This window comes from Myodes glareolus, chromosome 6, assembly GCF_982192425.1.
Source record: "Myodes glareolus chromosome 6, mMyoGla1.1, whole genome shotgun sequence".
NCBI classification, from domain to species: Eukaryota; Metazoa; Chordata; class Mammalia; order Rodentia; family Cricetidae; genus Myodes; species Myodes glareolus.
This window is the reverse complement of record NC_142031.1, coordinates 29,495,431-29,516,043: the sequence shown is the minus strand read 5'-3', so window position 1 is coordinate 29,516,043 and position 20,613 is coordinate 29,495,431. Positions and strand designations below refer to the sequence as shown.

Genomic DNA, 20,613 nt, shown 5'->3' with positions numbered 1-20,613 from the left:
AGAGGTTGGCTCTCACAAACACAGAGGCTGGCGTTCTGGAATGAATGGCTCACCAGGTGTCATGAGGGAAAATTGGTGACTCCAGCACAGATGTATTGGTATTGACTTTTCCCTGGGTGTCCCAGGTCTTCCGTGCATGGTTTATATGAAGAAGGCTACCCCGTGTTTACTGAGATGTAAAAGTGTGTTTAACAACTGCCAGAGGGACCTGAAAGTGGATTGTTTTGCCATTGCTTTTGAGATAAATGAATGTGAGACACCTAAGGAAAGTATTAGGTTAAAAACATTAAGGAAGAATATCCCAAATTACAGCCCTCTTTCATATGAGGTGCGTGCGTGCGTGATTTGCAGTTTGGTGTCTGTGGCGAGTGAATACTTCTAGAAACCAAGAAACCCGTCGCTCTCGTCTTGGCAATGGCACCCAGCCATTGGACTCTTTATGGTGTGTCTTAGAGAAAACATGTTGTGTGGCTCCGTTTGTGTTTTAAATGCAGGATGTAAACCAATTGCTCAAAGGGCTAACGAAAGGAACTACTTTACAAGCTTGTCATTTGGACGGTGGGTGCCAGCTTTGAGGCACTGGTTCTGCTGAAATGAGGTGTGCCTGTCCATATTTCTGTGCTGCCATATCCATGTAACTCTTGGAAGATTCCTTAAACCAAAAAATAAGCCCCAGCGTGGTGTGGAGCTAGACATATTAGTACAGAGAAACATGGCATTCCTGGTCAATACATGTATGATTTCTCATCGTTCCGTGACTTAGAGCTGAGCTGATATTTTTTCTTCACTGCAACGGGGCCTTGCCTGAGCTTCAGGGACCCCTGCCAGTTGGTGGGAGCCTAAGTGCTTGGCAGCTGATGGAGCACCAGCAGACACGCTCTCCCTCAGATTTGCACAGGAGTGCGTTCCACGACCTGTTTTTTTCTAGGGGATTTAGGAGATAAAAGCAGGGAATTGGAGTTAGGGTCTCCACAATGGACTGTTTCGGGGAGCCGGGTTCCAGCCCCACTGGTGTCTGTCTTTACAAATCATGACAGGACCTTAACACAGTGGGACACCTGCCCAGTGGCTCAGAGGATCTCAGAGGCCAGAGCACAAGAAAGGCCAGGTGTGCGCTATGTGCAGATGTGGCTCAGGGTTGCTAACAGGGACATGCTCCAGGTCACACTTCAAGTTAGAGTTAGGACCCAGGTTTGTGGTCCACTCATGTCCCCCCAAGGACACATTTCTGTTCTCGCTCAGCTTCAGCGGCACTCTGGGAGCTCATTCCCCCAGACCGCTGATGAAGGTGTCTTCTGCATGCATGCCTGTTCATTCTCCCTCAAGAACACTGTGGAAAGAAAGGGGTAGTAAGCTGTCTCTGAGGGAGTGCTCACGCCTTCCACCAGTATGGATATGCAGTTATGAGAAATGCTTACAAAAGATGCTAAATATTTTAGTGTCCTTTGAATTATTAACAGACAACCTCTGAACCAAATCTTTGAAAACGACAGCATGTTTTTTTTTTCTGACCATAAAATTAAACCTTATTTATTGCAGAAGATTTTGGAAATAGAAAGAGCATAAACAGAAAAAAATTCAAGCGCTTACCTCACCATCACAAAGACCACCTGTTACCATTTGAAACTCTCGTTTATGAGCATTAACTACCGCACGGAGGCCACGTTCTGCGTTTCTGCGACTTACATTACCCATTGATAGTGATGGGAAACTATCAACTTATCCTCTCTGGGCAGGAGATTCTAATTAAACGCAGTAGGTCACATATGAAAAGAAGACATGAGTAGATGTAGAACTGAGAAGAAGGTTCCTCGGAGAGGAAGGGAGATGGGAGAGGACAATGGGGGCAAACGTGACTAAAATTTATTTTATAAATGCATGAAGCTGTCAAACAATAAAAATTTATTATCTTCAGAAATATACTTAGTGTCGCCATAGTACTGAATGTGTTATTGCCATTTCTCACTGTCATGTAGGTAAGCAATTTTATGTACTTTGTCATTCATACTAATGCTTTCATGAACATTTCCATACCATAATTTTGCTTTATATTTTTAAAATGAGAAAAGGTTCCCAGAAGTACAATTACAGGATCAAATGAGCCATGAGGTAAAAAGTTGCTCCTCATTACTTTAAAGGATGATAAACTCTGGATAGAACTGAGAATACGTTGTTCTAGCTGGTTCTTTTGAATCTCCATAGCACAAAAGAGAAGGTTTGGTAGCTTGCAACCTGTTGGTTGAACAGACACACAAATTGATAACCAAAACATCCCTAGAAGAATATTTGGAAAGATACGTAAGAGTGTGAAGAAAATATAAGTAGAACCTTAAGATCTCATTACTGAGAATTAGTCAGCTAAAAATCCTGCCCTGTTGGCCTGTGGCTACTTTTCTGTCTGTGATGTGCACCTCCATTTACGTGTTAAGGAGTAAATTTTAGATCATAACAAAACCTGTCAATAGGTGACTTATTGGTTTCCTTGATTTTCTTTTCCAAGGCTTTTCACACTGTTGTCGCCTGATATCATAACATGGATGCATTCCACATCATAAAATATTTTTAAAACTAAGATGCCTAGCTTGTTGTTCAGTGGTAAAACTCTTACCCAGCACACATAGAATCCGGGTTCAATCCCTAAGACCATAGAAAGGCAGTATTTAGAAGATGCATTTCATACGTGGCTACAATCATCTCCATTATTATAAGTAGCTTTGAAAAGCAATATCTTACACATAAATATTTTGTCCTTTCTTATTATAGTGGGTGCTTGTATGCCCTGGCATGTATGTGGAGGTCAGAGGACACCCTGCAAAGGTCTGGTCTCTCCTTCTATCACCTGGGCCCCAGAGATAAAACTCAGACTTGACAGCAAGAACCTCCACCAGATGAACCACCTTGCAGGCCCCTAGACATAAATCTCAGAGAGTGTCTCTCTTTCCTGAGAAGAAACTCCGTGAAGTGGTTTAGTTAAGCTAGCTTTCTAAAATTTGCCAAATTTCTTTTTAGGACCAAAATGTATGAAGAGAAATAAAACTTCAATTACAGACTGAAGCATTAATTCAAGGTTCCCCACAGTCCTCCCTTCTGTAAATGGAGGTGGGGGAGGGCTCTCCTCTAGAAGAAGTGACATTTTTAGAAAGATTTATCTGGTTTTCTTTTATGCACATGAATGTTTTGCCTGTGTGTACGTTTGTGTGTCACCTGAGTACCGGGTGCTGAGGGGCTCAAAAGAGAGAATAGGATCCCCTGAAACTGAAATTACACATGGTTGTGAGCTACCATGTGGGTGCTGAGAACTAAAGCCAGGTCCTCTTGAGAAGAGCAAGGAGTGCTCTTAACCGCTGAGCCCTCTATCCAGCACCAAACACCCATTTTATGAAGGCAGTGGTTAGATTTCTGAGGCCAGCAAAGCTAAGTGAGTTCAGCTCTTTCTCCAGCTAAACTTCAACAAGCATAAGGAATTTTTCCTGTGTCGCACTTAAAATGTAAACATCTTGTTAGCTACAAAAGGTCCAGGTGTACATGTGTGCTGTTTCCTGGCTTTCCAAAGTGGGGCTGCTGAGAGGTGGGACTCAGCTTACAGGGACTGGGGATGATGAGCATTTCTCAGTGGACTCCAAGGAGTGAGCCGGCAGCTGGACTCCAGTGCCTAAGACTAACAGGGAAGCAAACCAGGCTCAGAGCAGCAGGAGACTGGGAGGAGCAGTGGTTTCTCTCCCTGGAAGAGTTCGGAGTGATTTCAGTATGATAAGAGGTAACACTGGTTTCTGTTCAGACTGTTCTGGACTGTTGTGTTTTGAGTAAAAGTAAAGGGCTGAATGGGATTACCTCTAGGCAACAGAAGATAAGAAATAGAGTTGTCCCAGGGACAAAAGCTGGAGATTAAAGAAAAAAGGTGAATGAGCTTCTTGATACCTAGAAGAAGAACCTAAAACAAAGACGGGCACAGTAGCAAAATCTTTGCCCTTGATTTCAAGCATCCCTCCTGCTGTGGCCAGGCCACACCTGGCTTCCAGGCCTATACTGGACATCAGTCTACCCCTGAAACTTACCTTATTGGCTAAACCCAGATGCTATTGTCCCCGTCAAAGCAGTCTGGTCAGTCCTTTGTCACCCTATCTGGAGGTAGGTCTCAGACTCCAGGATCTTTTGCACTCAGATGGACCAGGACACTCATAAGACCTAGGAGACCATGTGGATCTTGGTTCCCACCACCATGCCCCAATCTTTGCAAATCAGGAGCCTGTGATGTCAATGTGTTGTGAGTCGACTCTGAGTTTGTTACATTAAGGCACGGAGACCTCAGGACTTTCTCATAAAAGGTTCAGTGCTGCTGGGCAGTGGTGACACATGGCTTTAATCCCAGCGCTCAGGAGGCAGAGGCCAGCCTGTTCTACAGAACAAGTTCCAGGATGGTCAAGGCTACACAGAGAAACCCTGCTATTAAAAAAAAAAAAGAAAAGAAAAGGTTTGATGCTTACCTCCTTTAGGGAGCAGCCCGTTACAGTCTGTCACCTGTTCTCCCAACTTCTGGGAATCTCTAGTGATGGTACTTTATGCTGCTGACTGATTGTTTCTTAGCTGGCAGAAATGTAAGTCACACTGGGGGAAAGAGAGAGATTTTCTCAATGCAAAAGCATACGGAATGAGTGTAAGACAGACATTGCTACTGCTGCTATTGGTGGTTTGGAAAGTGCTGAGAAGGATCACAAGGGAGAAAATCCCTCAGACTTAGAAGTTTAGAATTTTGAGGGATGAAGCTGTTGAAGTGGAAGCACTGTGGAAACCAGGTCAAGGTGGTCCATCCTAAGTCAGGCATTTTTATCTTCTCTTGAAGAATTTGTGCACTGCATTGGGCGAGTAAATCTCTCTTAGAGGCAACTTGTGGCTCACGGAGGTTACAGGGGTAAATTTTACCAGCGGGAGGAGGGGAAAGTGCGCGGTCAGCAGAGACGCTAATCAGGGAAGACTTGCATACAGTGGCGACACCATCTCGGAAAGGAAAAGGGGTTACTAGTGCGTATATGTACATATTTACAAAGCTGGGATACTAGGTAGGAGGAATCGCATGACAAAGGCATGGAGCTCAAACATATTTGTTGGAGGATGACAGATTAAATGAATGAATAGATTTATATTTGAATATAAATGTGGAGTGAGTGACTGGAAGGGTCAGCAAGAGGCAAATGAGTCCAGTCCAGTTTGGATTTGAAGTGGAGATACGTTGATTAGCTGGAAATGCTTGATAAGCAAGTTGATACCTGGGCTAGAAAACAAGTCAGGGATCAAATCATAGATTGCGTGGGGGGGGGGGGGTTCTGCACATGGAGATGGTAAACGTTTGGTTGCATAGAAGTAGAAATCACCTTTTCTGCTTGCATGTGTCTCCTGAGAAAGGCTTGAGAGTCACAAGAATGTCCTACGAGGCCCAAGAAGGAGAACAAACAGATAGAGAGGTAGAAGAGACATCAGGACAAAGGTTAGGAAAAGCGACCTGAGTTGGATTGTGTTCATTAGAGTCAAGGACATAGAGAACATCGGACTTTGAAGTTAGGGAGCACTGGTGACCTGCAGAGAGACAACATCTACAGACGGTGGACAGGGGCAGCAGCATGAGGAATGAACGAGTCCCTCCTCAGCTATCTACCCACCACCGTGACTGAGCGTCTGCTCTGTGCCAGACACTGGAGCACTAAACTCAGCTTTCGCCTCCAGAGGTTGAGACACCGTTGAGGCACTGTGACCTTGGTGTCTGTTCCCACGTTCACTCAGTCTTCAGGGATCCACAAAGATGCAAATAGAGAATCTGGTGTAACCAATGCCGCCCTGGAGATGGGGGGTTAAAAACAAAGACTTCCATTGGGAATGTGGGAAAAGTTTGCTGGTTCCAAGAGAAGAAGGGGGAAGGAGGAGGGAAAGGGAGCTGATGAGTGGGCTGCAGAGAAAAGAATGTGTAGCTTTGTGTTTTAATTAATTTCAAGAATGCTAGATTGGAAATGCTCATAATGATTTATTAATATCTGTTACTTGGAAATTAGGCAGATTTCATGGTAACAAAATTGATAATGATGTCTTGTTTCTGTATGCTTTCCAATTCATCGTCTCATCCGATCTTCATGTTGCCAGTAGGATTCCTTGCCTCCCTTGCTAAGGCAATTAGATGCAACACCTTTTACCATGGTCCATCAAGTCTCCATCTTCTCAGAGCCTGAGGACCATGGACATTGCTCCTGTCTGCCTACGCATGGCACGTGCCCACACATGACTGCACATGGTGGCTTTGGATGACAGCTAAGGAAAGCTGCCATTGAAATTAGGGACTATAAGGCTTCTTCCTCCAAATACCTGGTACATTAGATGCTTCAGATGGCCCCTTGACAACTTTCTACCTCCAAACAAATTCAACCTTACAGCCTCTCAGACAGGGCGGTGCCAGAGCTTCAAACACATCTTAAGCCTTTTCTTGTTTGTCACTGTTTGTTAATTGGCTCCATTTGGTTGTCACATCATTAGAAAACCTTCCCCAGTGTGTAACTGCAGTCTGCCCACTGGGTTGGGGTAGCTTCAATTGCTCTAATGTCTCTTCTCTAAGTCAGCCTTTCCAGTATATCCTCCTAGGGCTTCCTGATCCTTGGTTCACTCACTGCCCATGACTCTTTCATCTTTCCATTTTTGTTATTCTCATTTGTTGGTGGGATGCTTAGAAGAAGATGATCAGAATGAAGCATCCGTCCTGTCAGCATGACCCCGTCCAACACCATGTGCTGCAGGACTCACATCCTTAGCTCAGAACACTTCTACTTAGAAGCTGACTCTGTCCCGTTGTTCTAAATGAGATGTCATTACCTATTCTTATAGCCTCTATCCAATAGCAATATAACTGTCTATGGTGTGCTCGTTTCTAACACTCCTCCCTGACCGCTTGACCACAAGCTCCATGAAAACAAGGATGCTCTATACGGTTCCTGTTTCCAGCACCTGCACAGCACCTGGCACAAAGTGGGAATTCATTATACTGTGTTCACTAGAGACCAATTGAGTGTGCCTCCCGGGTACACACTGGAAGATCTGAGAACCGATTTCCATGTATGAGTCACATATCCTACACCATGTGTAAAATGTCCTATGTTGAAACAAAAGAAAAACATCACTAAGTGTCTGCTCTGTAGAGCTGTCTGGCAGGAGAGAACACTCTTCATCACAGCTCTCCATTCTAAAATACCTACACGTTCTAATTCACACCTATCTCTTCCTCATACCACTTGGCAATCCCTATGGGGTCTTCGTCATCCCATGATGACCCTAATACACACTGTTACTGCAGAAATAGATCAGTAGCTGGAAGATGTGTTGACCATTACCACCACATCCCCAGTCTCTCCAGGCATACTGGGATTGCATGGATAATTATCATCGCTAGCCTATCATCAAACCAGTGGTCTTGCCTCCAGTTCTACTTTTCTCGTCCTTTTGAGTCAATACCTACAGAAACTACCTTCCATCCAGCCCTCTAAGACCTGCCCACAGCAGCTAAGTGCCTAGTCCAGGGCTGGCGATGTGGTTTTGTAGTGTGACCTAAATGCCTAGCACTCAGACACAAGAAAATTCCAGCATACAATGGCCTATGTACACTCTGGGTTGGGAGACAGAGTGCATGACCCTCTTATGCACAGTAGGAAAGGCTTCAATTGTACTTCAGTGGGAGAGATAGCAGAAGAGTCTCTGAGGAGGGACCCCAGAGAATGGAGAGAACTTCATCTGTGACGTCAAGATCTCAGCCTTGGTATGAGTTCACTGTAACACATGAACTGCTTTAAGAACGGTATCGGTGATGGGGAGTTAGCTTGTTTGGTTGGTAAAGTTGTTGTCTTGAAAGTATCAGGACCAGGTTGGATTCCCAGAACCCACTCTTTTAAAAGAGGCAGCTGAGATCAGGGTGAAAGGCTCAGACAACAGGTTCCAGCACAGGTTCTACCATGTTCTAGCTATGCAAACATCATCAAGACTCTCAATGTAACTGAACTTCATTGTCTGACAAAACACATTCAATAAAACTAGGCCCAGGCTGGAGAGATGATGGCTTTGCAGTTAAGAGCACTTGCTGCTCTGCCAGAGGACCAGAGCTCGGTTCCCAGCAACCAGCGACTCACAACCATCTGTAATTCCAGCTCTAGGGAATCTGACATGCTCTTCTGATCTCCATGGCTATGATACTCACACACAAACTCATACACAGACATGTACACACAGAGAAATAAAAAAGAATGATTAAAAGAATCTCTAAAAATCTAACCTCATAGGGCATTGTCACAAATAGAGAGCAAAAGGTATGAAAAATGTTTCAGATCATTGACTGACACCCGGTAAGAATGCATTAGTGGTAATGAGTATCCTGATCTCTAATAAACCCTGACTTATCCTGTATCCATTAGACACTCCCATTTCTGTCTCAGCCTCCCTTTGGCTTCCGTGAACACCAGGTATAATAACACCAAGGTGAAGCATCTTTCCTCGATGAGATTACAGTTTGAGGTCAGCCTGATTGAGCCGCTCATCTCTGGCTAAATGCGTTGCAGCACCACTGCCGCCCGTGGAGATGTCCACACTAGAAGTCCATCATTTACATAATTACAGCTCACGCTGCCGAGAGACTAAAAGCTTTCCTCCCTACCATGCATTAACCTAGCGTGGTCAACCTTCTGACACTGTAAAATGACATTGTCATCCGCCGGATTCTTGTTTAGGAACCGCCAAATAGAGCTTTTTCAAAAGAAGCATCCTAAGGTTTGAAGTAAGTTTACAGTTCTGGGTTGGGCCCAGTCACAGCCATCAATGGATGCGCGAAGTCTGGAGGCTGCAGGTGGGACGTACCTCCTCCCGATCCCTAATGTCCCCCAGCACCACCTTCTCAAGGACAGTGCATTCTGTTCCTTGTATGGATGCTTGCCACTGCGAGTTTTCATTGACATCTAACTCAGCACTGCAGTGTTCATTTGGCCTGAGCACATCCTACCCCAGGGCAGTTTGTGTGTTAACATTAAGCATCGCTTTCTCTTGACCTTTGACTAAAGCTCAGTGAGCTCTTAAACGTGAGGCAGGACCCCACCCCAAGCATCTCAACACCTTTTCCAAACTCATCAAGGGATTTTTACATATTCTCGGATAGTGGCAGCTCTTTTGAATTTAGCAAATCAAAATGCAATCTTTAAAATCTAAGCACCACTTATAAGCTTGACTAATTAAGTTCTTCCTAAACATTCCAAACTATAATCACAAAGTTAATACATCTGGTTTTTCTTAAAACCATTAGACTTCTAACAGGAGGATTTATAAGTATTGGGGATAAAATTCCTCTCAGGACTTAGTGTAGGTCGTCCAAGCCCACTACCTTAAAACTCCCCCAAGATAGCATTCCCTTAAAGCCTAGGAATTCAACTTACAAATTCAGCAAGCGTGCATCTAAATATCAAATACAAAATACATTTATTAATCCTCCTGAACATGGCAATTAAAATTACAAATCTCATAAGTAAAATGCTCCGATGTTAGGTTCTCTTTTCTACAAATTCAAAGAAAATCACGCACAGAGCAACTTCCGACCGCCACAAAACTCACTTCCCTAAGCACATGTTACTTACACAACATCGTTATTTCTTTGCTGTCTGTTTCATTTGTGTGTGCGTATGTGTGTGCGTGCTTTTGTGTGCACATGTGCACCCGTAGACACTAGATATGCCTTATTCAGCTGTTGCCTATCTTATCTTTTTAAGACAGTGTCTCACCTTGAACCTGGATCTCAGCAATTCAGCAAGATTGGCTTGCCAATGAGTTCCAGAGATCCACACCCCTGGACTGAGATTTCAGTTTTGCCGCTGTGCCCAGTTTTGTATGTGGGCGTCTTCACTTAGGTCATTGCATTTGTCCAGCAAGCCCTTTACTGACTGAACCACATCCACAGCCCCTCTCTTTCCCATTTAATGTCTTCCAGCTTCCCAAGTCATCCTCTGTAGGCACCATCTGGGGTCTTAAAATCAGGGACCGAGAGAGTCAGAGGTCTGAATCTGAGGATTCCACATGGAGGTCTTGCCGAGATGCACCCCAGATCTGAGCCCCTCTCCCAACAGAGGTCTGCTTACTCAGTATCCATTAGGCTCACCTACACTTTCCCACAGGAATTATTTAGAAGTTCCTCTATTCCCTTGGATACCTTCAAATGTTACTCTTTGCCAACTCTTTACATTTTATCATCTAACTTACAAAAATGGATGGGGCCATGTGAAACCTCAGCCTACTCACCCCAAGTTTACATGCCTTCCTCTTCTTTCCCTTCCTCCTTCTCTTATTTTATCTTATAGGGACCAAGTCCTTCTCTGTTATCAGTAATGGCATGCTTCACACAGAAGTGGGTTTCTTCTGGTTCCCCAATGTGGAGTTCCAAGTTGAGGGGCTGCATCTGGTGATGAGTTTTTTTTGCCAACAGAGTTCAGAGATACTGCAAGGTGTGTCATGGCCAGAACTGATAGCATTAACATACATACATGCATATATGCAGGCATGCATGCCTACATATATACATATATGTGTACAAAAAGAATATATATTCTCTTTATATACATGTATATGTATATGACCCCTTTATATATGCAAACAGGCTTCTATCCAGCTAGTCTAACAATGTCTGTCTACCAGTGTAAAGTCCAAGAATCCAGTAGTTGTTCAGTCCACAAGGCTGGATGTCTCAGCTGTTCTTCAGTGTACACCAGAGTCCTGAAGAAGTAGGTTCTAATGCCAGTGATGGAATGAACTTGGCAGCAAGAGCAAAGCCAAGCAGGCAAAGAGCTAAAACTTCCTTCTTCCATGACCTTTAGATAGGCTGCCAGCAGAAGGTGTAGCCCAAATTTAAGGTGGCTCTTTCTATCTCAAAAGACCCAGATGTAGGGTGGGCCTTCCATTTTAAATAATTTAATTAAGAAAAATCCCCACATAGGTGTATCTAATCACTGGGATTTTTGTTAATTCAAGATGTAGTCAAGTTGAAAACCAAGAATAACTATAACTAACACACAGTGTGTGTGTGTGTATGTACATGTATGTATATACATATATTGTGTTATGATTATCCTTAGTATATATGTATATGCATATATGCACATATATACACATATATATGTATGTATACTGATTGAAATATGCATTTCTCCCTATATGTTTCATGTGTGTATTATGTACATGTACATGTATGTATATACACATATATACTATGTTATGATTATCTTTCGTATATATGTATATCATATATGAACACGTATACACATATATACATATGTATACTGATTGAAATATGTATTTCTCCCTATATATTTCATGTGTACGTATCTATTTCAACCAGAACTGAATCATGGAAGCTATGGCATACCTCTATAAATACAGAAAATCCTAGACACTGTTGTGCACTTGCTATCCCAGCACTAGAAAGGTAGCATCAGGTGGATCCCTAGGGCTTCCTAGCCAGTCATGGTAGGCTACTTGTCCAGATAAGAGAGAGACCCTGGCAAGGTAGGTAGCATCTGAAGAACAACAACCAAGGTTGTCCTCTTGCCTCAAAGCACACACACCTACACCCACATACACATTTGCTTGAATACTTACACTCACATGAACATACACACACACACACACACACACACACACACACACACACACACAAATAAAGTCATCACAAACACTCTTGGCATGTACCTCGGATGTAGAAGCCTCGCAGGGCTCTTTCATCCTGAGACAAAGCCTTCAATGACAGAGACTTCCTTTCTGGAACCCGGAAACGGCCCAGAATCAACGACTCGATCATGTGGCATTCTTTCATCAGATTATTAAGTTGAAGCCCTTCTTGTAACTTTAGGAATGTTAGGGTTCCCCCTTCTCTTTCTCCTCATTGCCTTAGATTTTCTATATGTATATTTAGACATAAATATGTATATTTGTTCAACTCCAGCACCTGAGTGTCCTCCTTTGCCACCCCATAACTGCATGAGCTCATGTTGGAGGCCACAGAATAGTCACGGTAGCCTCCCCCCTGCTCTGTCCATCATAAAATATAATCAAGACACTCATATTTAAAAGCCTAATATATACATCAGTAGCATGGGAGGGGATTGGGAGCACAAACTTAAATACCCACCCTGTATGATTTATTCATTTCATTTTACTCTGGGGAAATGACCTCTTGATTAATTAATATGTTTTCATAAGAGGATTTGTCTGATTCTGAAATCAGTTAAACAAAAGGGAACCCTACTTAAATACTCTTTTAAATATTCGTAGGGATCCAGATGGAGCTAGAATTCCAAACAGAAGCAGTCCTGAGCATGACTGTAATTAGTTACTGTAGTAACTGAAATGGGATATCCAAAGAGATACCACAATATGAACACTAAGGTGGGGCTCATAGGGACTCTTTTTCTACTAGGAAGGTCTCATCTCTACTGCAAGGCAGGAATGTGTCCTTGACCATCACCAACTCTTCAAGCGGTGTGAAATGCAGCTAGTTGGTACAGTGGTGGATCTGAACTCTTTAAAGAGGTACCATGAGATGACTACAAAACCCCACGGCCTAATCCTATCTGGAGCTACCCTTTACATTTGTTCCCAGAATGCTTTTCTCTTACCATGTGGAATGGTAAGGATCTGAAAGTCAGAAGGCCAAGATTCAACTGGAGTGTCAGCAAAATCAGAGTATTCTTGGTTTTTCAGTGGCCTGGTATGATGGCTGGTTTTAATGAAAACTTGCCACAAATTAGTCATGTGAGTAGGAAGCCTCACCTACAGAATTGTACCTGATCATCTTAATAGTTGTGGGTGACACAAATGTGGGTGGCACTTCCAGAGGCAGCCCAGATGAAACATGGCAGAAGCAACGTTATTCAGTGTTTGATTGGTTGGCCTTCTCTGGCTACTGAGTCAGCTTACCCTGTTGCTGTTACTATGGTTGACATCAGAACCTGCATTTCCAGGTTTCAATCACTGACAAAGGACAAAGGGTTCCCCAGGAAACTTTCAGGTCCTTGGTGCCTGGTTGGGACTGATGAAGTACTCAGTCTTAAGGACTGAGCAACTTCTGGGTTACCACACTTCCCATTGTGAGACAGCCAACATGGGGCATTCTGGCTGCTGAGGCACCCACTTCAAAGACTGAGCAGCCACTGGCTCTCAGCCTCTTGGGTATAAGACAGCTGTTGTTACTATTCCAATATAAGATGATTTGATAAATTCTAATTATACTGTATTTATCCTATGAGTTCTGATCTCTAGAGAATCCCGACCAACACACCCTGAGAATCATTGGAGATAGAGAATCCAGATAGTTAGTCCTAGCAGCATGCAGTATAGACAGAAACAGACTCTGGATAACACAGAAGTATCGGGAGCTGCTTTGTAATGAAACCGTGCTATATACTGCACCAAGGAGAAGGCTGAGGGTCTGTTACTTTGAGCCTAAATTGCTACTAGAAGGCTTCCTATTTCTGACAGAGCTGTCTCCTCCGAGTGCCAAGGCACTCTGAGTTTAGATCCCGAGTGAGATTGAACTTGCCGTCTCTTCATCTTCTTTCGTGTTTGTAAGTCAATAATGACCTTGGCCATGCTTCTAACCTGGAAGAATGTTATCATCACTAAGAAGTGGCCATGCTGATTTCTCAGAAAATTAGGAAACAATCTTCCTCAAGATGCAGCAATACCACTTTTTGGTATATACCCAAAGGATGCTCAATCGTACCATAAGACATGTGCTCAACTATGTTCATAGCAGCATTATTTGTCATAGCCAGAACCTGGAAACAACCTAAATGTCCCTCAACTGAAGAATGGATAAGGAAATTGTGGTACATTTACACAATGGAGTACTACACAGCAGAAAAAAATAACGACATCTTGAGATTTGCAGGCAAATGAATGGATCTAGAAAACATCATTTTGAGTGAGGTAATCCAGACCCAGAAAGACAAATATCATATGCAGTCACTGATAAGTGGCTTTTAGACATAAAACAAAGAAAATCAGCCTACCACTCACAATCCCAGAGAACCTAGACAACAGTGTGGACCCTAAGAGAGACATACATGGATCTAATCTACATGGGAAGAAGAAAAGGACAAGATCTCCTGAGTAAATTGGGAGCATGAGGACCATAAGAGAGGAGTGAAGGGGATGGGACAGGAAGGGAGGGAAGCAGAGAAAAATATATAGCTCAATAAAATCAATTAAAAAATAAAAAAAGAAGTGGCCATGCTTCTAACGTGGAAGAATGTTATAGTCATTAAGAAGAGACTTTAGGACTGGAGACATGCCTCAGTAGTTAACAGCACTGACTGCTCCTGCAGAGGACTTGGGTTCTGTTCCCAGTACATGGAAGCTCATCCAGTGCCCTCATCTGATCTCACTGGACACTTCCCACATGTGGTGCACATACATGTGTGCAGAAAAATACACATTCACATAAACAAACCTTAAAGAGATAGATACAGCAATAGGCAAAGTAGGCAGAGAGAGGTGGGGGAAGGGAGAGACAGACAGGCACTTTGGACTACAACTCCACACAGCCCCCAGGATCCAGTGAAATGGGATTAAGATGAGAGGCACTGTCCTGCTGGGAGAGCCAGAGTTAACTCTCCAGCCCTCCTGCACCTTAGTCGGTGGAGCATGCTGCTCACAAGCCCTGGGGTGAGGCCAGTTTTCCAAGAGCTGGGCTTTCTGCCAGGGTCTGTCTTTTACCCTTCTCTCTCCTTTTTCTCCCCCTTTGCCTGTGTCTTTTCTTCTTCTCCTTTTGCCTCCTGCATAAATAGAACACTCCTTGTTCTTCCTCCTAGCCCTTCCTTTGCATCGTGAAAACAGAACATATTCAATAAATGTCAATGACTGAAAAACAGAGATAGAGCAGGTGAAAAAACAAAGGCTGTTATGTACAAAACATTTACAAAGCAATATAAAAAATCAAATTACTAGAGTTCTCATTAAGCAAATGAGCCCATAAGAATGCCGAAAAGATTCTGGGAGGCTGTTCATTATTGAGGTATGAACATAAGCTACTTTTTCTAAGAAAAAAAAACTTAGTCTTTAACAACATTTGCGAAACTTCAAATTTCTTCCTGGTCTCTCTCGATGTACCTGCTTTAAGCCATAAAAAAATTACAGATTTATTCAAAAGAATTGGCTACTTACCAAAAGCTATAGCATGCAGAGAAGCAAAAGCAATCAAATCTTGTCTAACCATTCAAATGCTGCCACCACTGATCCTTAGCAATGATTTCACCCCAAAGCAATTTTTCTGTGCATATGATCATTTTCATATTTTGAGACCTTGTCTTAGTCAGTCTTCCATTATCGTAACAAATGTTTGAGATAATCAACTTAATAAGAGAAAAGGTTAGTTTTGGTGCATGGCATTGGAGGCATCAGCCAGTCCATGGTCACATGCCCTCCCTTGCCTTGAGCCTGTGGTGACACAGAACCTCCCAGCAGGAGCATAATGTAGAAAAAGCCTGTGGTCTTCAAGGAAGTGGGGGTGAGTGCAGTCCTAACGTGCCCTTCAATGCACACTCCCAGTGACCTCTCTTCCTCCAACTCAGCCCCTGACTCTTAAAGCTTTCATCACCTCCCAGTAGGACCACAGACTGGTGACCAAACCTTTAACATACAGGGGACATTCAGGATCAAATTATATATTTGTATATAGTTTTAATTTTTTAATTTCACAGAATATATTCCTTACTATTCTCACTGATGTGACAAAATACCTGGTAGAAGCACCAAAGGGAGGGAGGGAGGGAGGGAGGGAGGGAGGGAGGGAGGGAGGGAGGGAGGCATGAAAGGTTTCTTTGGCTCAGAGTTTGAAGGCACAGTTCATCATGACCAGGAAGGGCATGACAGACAACAGAAGCAGGAAGCAGTGGCCACATTTTGTTTGTAGTCATAAAGCAGAGAGAGATGAATTCTGGTACTCAGTCATTTTCTCCATTTTCCATTTTATTTTTCAGTCTGGTTGGTACCTCAGTGTGGGGTGCTGTCACCCTCATTGAATATGGGTCATCCTGCTTCAGTTAGGCCTCTCCGGAAACACTGTCACACACATTCCCAGAGGTGTGTCTCCTAGGTGACTCCAAATGCAATCAAGTTGGCAAGAGAGGTGAACCACAACACAAAATAACCTAAGACATATTTCACACAATAAACACTTTTTCCACAAAATTGTGCTGAATGTTTGGAAAATACCACCATTTAAGCAATTGTTTATCCTTAAATTTAATGATGTTTTTAGTTTTTTGCCACAATATATAATTTGTCAATGTTTTCACCGAGCTTGCATGTGTACATGACTACTGGGATAAACTCTTCAAAGTCTGTTCAGAATGTTAAACACTTTAAGGCAAATCAACAGAATAATTAGTACTGTCTAAACAACTGAGCAGCAGCATAAGGGGGATTGTCTATATACAGCACATGGAAGTGTTACTTTACCTATTTTTGTAACATGGTCTACATCTTTTTTCCCAATAGCAAGCATTAAAAATGTTGTTTAGGGGCTAGAGAGATGGTTCAACTATTAAGAGCACTAGGTTCTCCTGCAGAGGACCTCCTGCAGAGGACCGAGGTTCAGTTCCCAGGCCCCACCAGACAGTGGACTCCATTTCCAGGGGTCTAATACCCTCATCTGGCCTCTATGGGAGCCGCACACATGTGGTGCATGAACACACATTCAGTCAAAACATCTGCATACGCAAAATGTACTTCTGATTAATAAGTATCTTTTTATAAATTCATCATTTGTATTATCCTTAGTTACATAGCTGGCTTTAAAATCTTCCTTTTAAGGGACACATTCTAGATTAAGGATCTACCTGCTAACTTTCATACCATGCAATAGTCCTGGTGTTTCCAATTCCATTTTAAACTTCCTCTTTAATGGTCACTCTAAATAGAGTTCTTATGTAATTCAACATTGACCTTTAAAAAATTGTTTCTTTTGTGTCAGGCTCAGAAAAACCTTCCTTGATCAAAACATAAATAAATGTGCATAATTAATTTTATTTTATGGTTCCAAAGGTAATTTTCTCCCCATCAACAATTTAGCTCAGATCACCTCTTTTCTAAAACGCTACAGAATTATCGAATGATTATTTCCATACAGATTTGAGATATTACCTTTGTCCTACCCTAAATTTTGTTCATCTTTGGGTGATCTATATTTTTAGTTATGCAAACTATTTTATTAACACATATTAATTGTGCATATTAATGGAATTCCTTGTGATGTTTTCATGTGTGGATACATGATGCATTGATCATATTTACCTACACTCCTTCCACCTCCCCTCTGCACTCTGCCCAGGTCCTAGTAATCAGTATTCTGCTTTCAAGTTAATTTTCTCTTATCACTTTCCATGTGTGGAAAAGAACATATAGCCTGCTTACCTATCCTAAAGTCATATGAGCCACGCATTCATCCTTCTAAAGACTCTGGGTTTATTCTGTAAAATGCCCCTGTTGAGATTGTGAGGGGGAAGAAGAAATCTAAAGGGGGAAATGGCAGGGAGGGTAATGGGATATATAAGTTAAGAAAACAGACAAGACTGGGCAATGGAGGTGCATGCCTTTAATCCCAGCACTCCTAGAGGCAGAGGCAGGTGGATCTCTGTGAGTTCAAGGCCAGCCTGGTCTACAAAGTGAGTTTCAGGACAGGTTCCAAAGCTACAGAGAAACCCTGTCTCAGAAAAAAAAAGCAAACAGAAGTTAGGAGATATACTGGGGGAAGAGCAAAAGGGAAAGATGGAGGAGGCTGCTAATGATATGTATTCTTGAAAACATCACAGTGCAGTGAAACCTATTTCTTTTGCATACTTACTTTTTAAAAAAATTTTAATGATAAAATAAAATATTCCTGCTTAAAAGTCCAAGTGGAATTTCCACTGAAACACATTTTACTCAGTGAACTGACTCAGTAGCTCAGCTCCTCAGGATGGACTGTTAGCACAGGAGGGGCTTTCCAAGGTGCGAATGTGGTACCTCATCTCTGTAGGTTTCTTCATACAGAGTCTGTAGATTCCCTTAAAATTTTAAATATACTTGGTGTCTGGAGAGATGGAGCAAAGGTCAAAAGCTCTGGCTGCTCTTGCAGATGATGGAAATTTGGTTCCCAGAATCCATGTGTCAGTTCATGAAATCTGTAATTCCAGTTCCTGGACACTCATTGTCCTCTTCTGGCCTTCCATGGGTGCTGCACATATGTGGTGCACATAAATTCATGTAGACAAACACTTATACACTTAGAAGGAAAAAATTAATCTTTAAAAAAATAATAGATTTTATTATGATTATAAATTATGACTATTCAAAATATAAATGTAATAGTTTTGGTTGTTAAATGCAATGCAACAATGTTCCCACTTTTTCTAATGGATTATTGCTGGCCCATTAGAAAGCTACTGGTCCTACAACACCTAACAGGTCCATAAGTCCTGCACATTAGCTAGAGCACCACTGATTTTTCCCAGGTCTCCTTGAGATCACGATCTTGTTTATAGTCACCAATCTTTTATTTTGCTTTCATGTGCTATGTCCTTTACATCTTTAATTACTAGCTCTTTCAGAGAAATATTACTTGAAACTGGCCTGTGTTAGCACCTTTTTTTTATCTATTACTACAATGTCTCTCTTAAAATCCCTGTCTCTGCTGGTTTCTGGTAGATACTTTTAAATTACATCATTTCATTCCCAGTTTATAAGAGATTTCATGAGATTTTGAAGCTTAAGGATTTATTTTTGTTATTTTTAGTTATGTGTGTGTATGTGTATGTATGTGAGTGCAGTGGCTCATAGAGGCCAGAAGAGGGCATCAGAGCCCCTGGAGTTGTAGTTACAGGTGGTTGTGAACTGCCCCATGTGGCTGTTGGAATCCGAACTCAGGTCCTCTGGAAGAGCAGTCTGTGCTCTTAACCTCTGAGCTGTCTCTCCAGCTCGCCCTTCTTTTAAAACATTTATCCTATTATTGCAACTATATGTTTTCTGTGTACAAATCCTGATATTTTGTTTATATTTGTTTTATCAGCATCTATTCCTCCTCCCTTTTTTCTGTTACCTAATTTCTTATTTTTCAACTGTTTTAGTATTCCTATAACAGGAGCTGTTTGGTCTTAGGCTTTGTTTTTTGAGCACACTGCTAACTCTGCTCATTAATTTTTTATTTATGCTTGGACATCTTTGCAGTGAAGTATAACTGGCACACACATTCCTTTTTTTAATGTTGTCATTTCAAATTTCACTGCTGGGGCTATGAATAAGTGAAATGAGCTCTTCCTAAAGTGGATTCTGTTAGGTAAAATAAATGGACTTCAGTAAAAAGCTTTTCACCCAATAATTTCTCAAACAATATCACTTCCTTCTTTTCTTGTTTATTTACAATGTGCACCAGCATGGGCTTCTGAGTCTTCAAATGAAACAGAGGGGGAAGAAAAAAATAACACAGTAAGTTATTGACTCAGAAAGCCAAGGGGACCTGAGTGTGCACAGGAGGCTGAGAACCTCATCCTCTTATGGACGGTGGCGGAAGCTTGGCAAGGGACCGAGCCTCAGGCCACACACACTGCCCATCAGGACCACCTCAGAAGCCACCCTCACTGGTGACAGAGCAGAGAGCAGTTCAGCAGTTTCTGTGACACTGCTGCTCCTCAGCTGGGGAGGGAGCTTAACTCCAGGTGCCACCTTTTTCTGCCACAATATAGAGCATCCTGGGAGAGAAGCATTCTCAGGAGGAGACATAGAATTTAACCCGTAAACAAAGCAGAGCAGCATAGCCTTTTCAGCTTTGGTGTGCCTTTTGTAAGAGCTTTAACAAGCCTGTGATTAATATAACTGTCTATTTCAGATCACAATAATAGCATGTAGAAGGGTGGGGGCAAATATGGATTGCAGAGGGTTTTTTTTAAAAAAAATTAGCATTAACATATTAGGTTTTATTTTTTTGCAGACTCCCTTTTCCCATAAACAACATGAATAATGCAGATAATCAGATGCTATTGAATAAGAAGTATAAACAAGCCTTAGGTGTGTCTTTAAAAATCATCGTAACTCATAGGCTATTGTTTTTCAACATGTTATTGACAAATAGAGTCTGGTATGTTCATCATCGGTTTGCTTTTAAAGAGGTGATTATTCTGGTTTCCTAATACATAAATATTCACACTATGCAAATGTTGATCTCAATATTTGTTTATTTATTTTCCATTTTCATGTATATGTATGATATCCATGTGTGCGTGCATGTATGTATGTGTGTGGGTGTGCATGTGGGGGTACAATTATGTGTGTGTGTGCATGTATGTATGTGTATGGGCACACAAGTAGGGTGCACTCACCTATGCGCATGTGCATGTGAAAGCCTGAGGTTGGTATTAGGAATCATCTCCCACCCCTTTTCCACCTTATACATTGAAACAGGATTTCTCATTCAAAACCAGAGGTTTAATCAAACTTCTGAGGCTGAAATTACAGACATTCATGTGTTTCAATGGATCAGAGTTCTACATGTAATGCTTTCAAAGTAAGTGCTTTAACCTTCGAGCC

General features: G+C 42.2%; 1 protein-coding gene across 1 annotated transcript in view; it reads left to right on the top strand.

Moving 5' to 3' along the window:
• The window catches only part of Tacr1 (tachykinin receptor 1), a 177,320-nt gene that overhangs the window by 1,908 nt on the left and 154,799 nt on the right, over nucleotides 1-20,613 (top strand). The window lies entirely within an intron of this gene.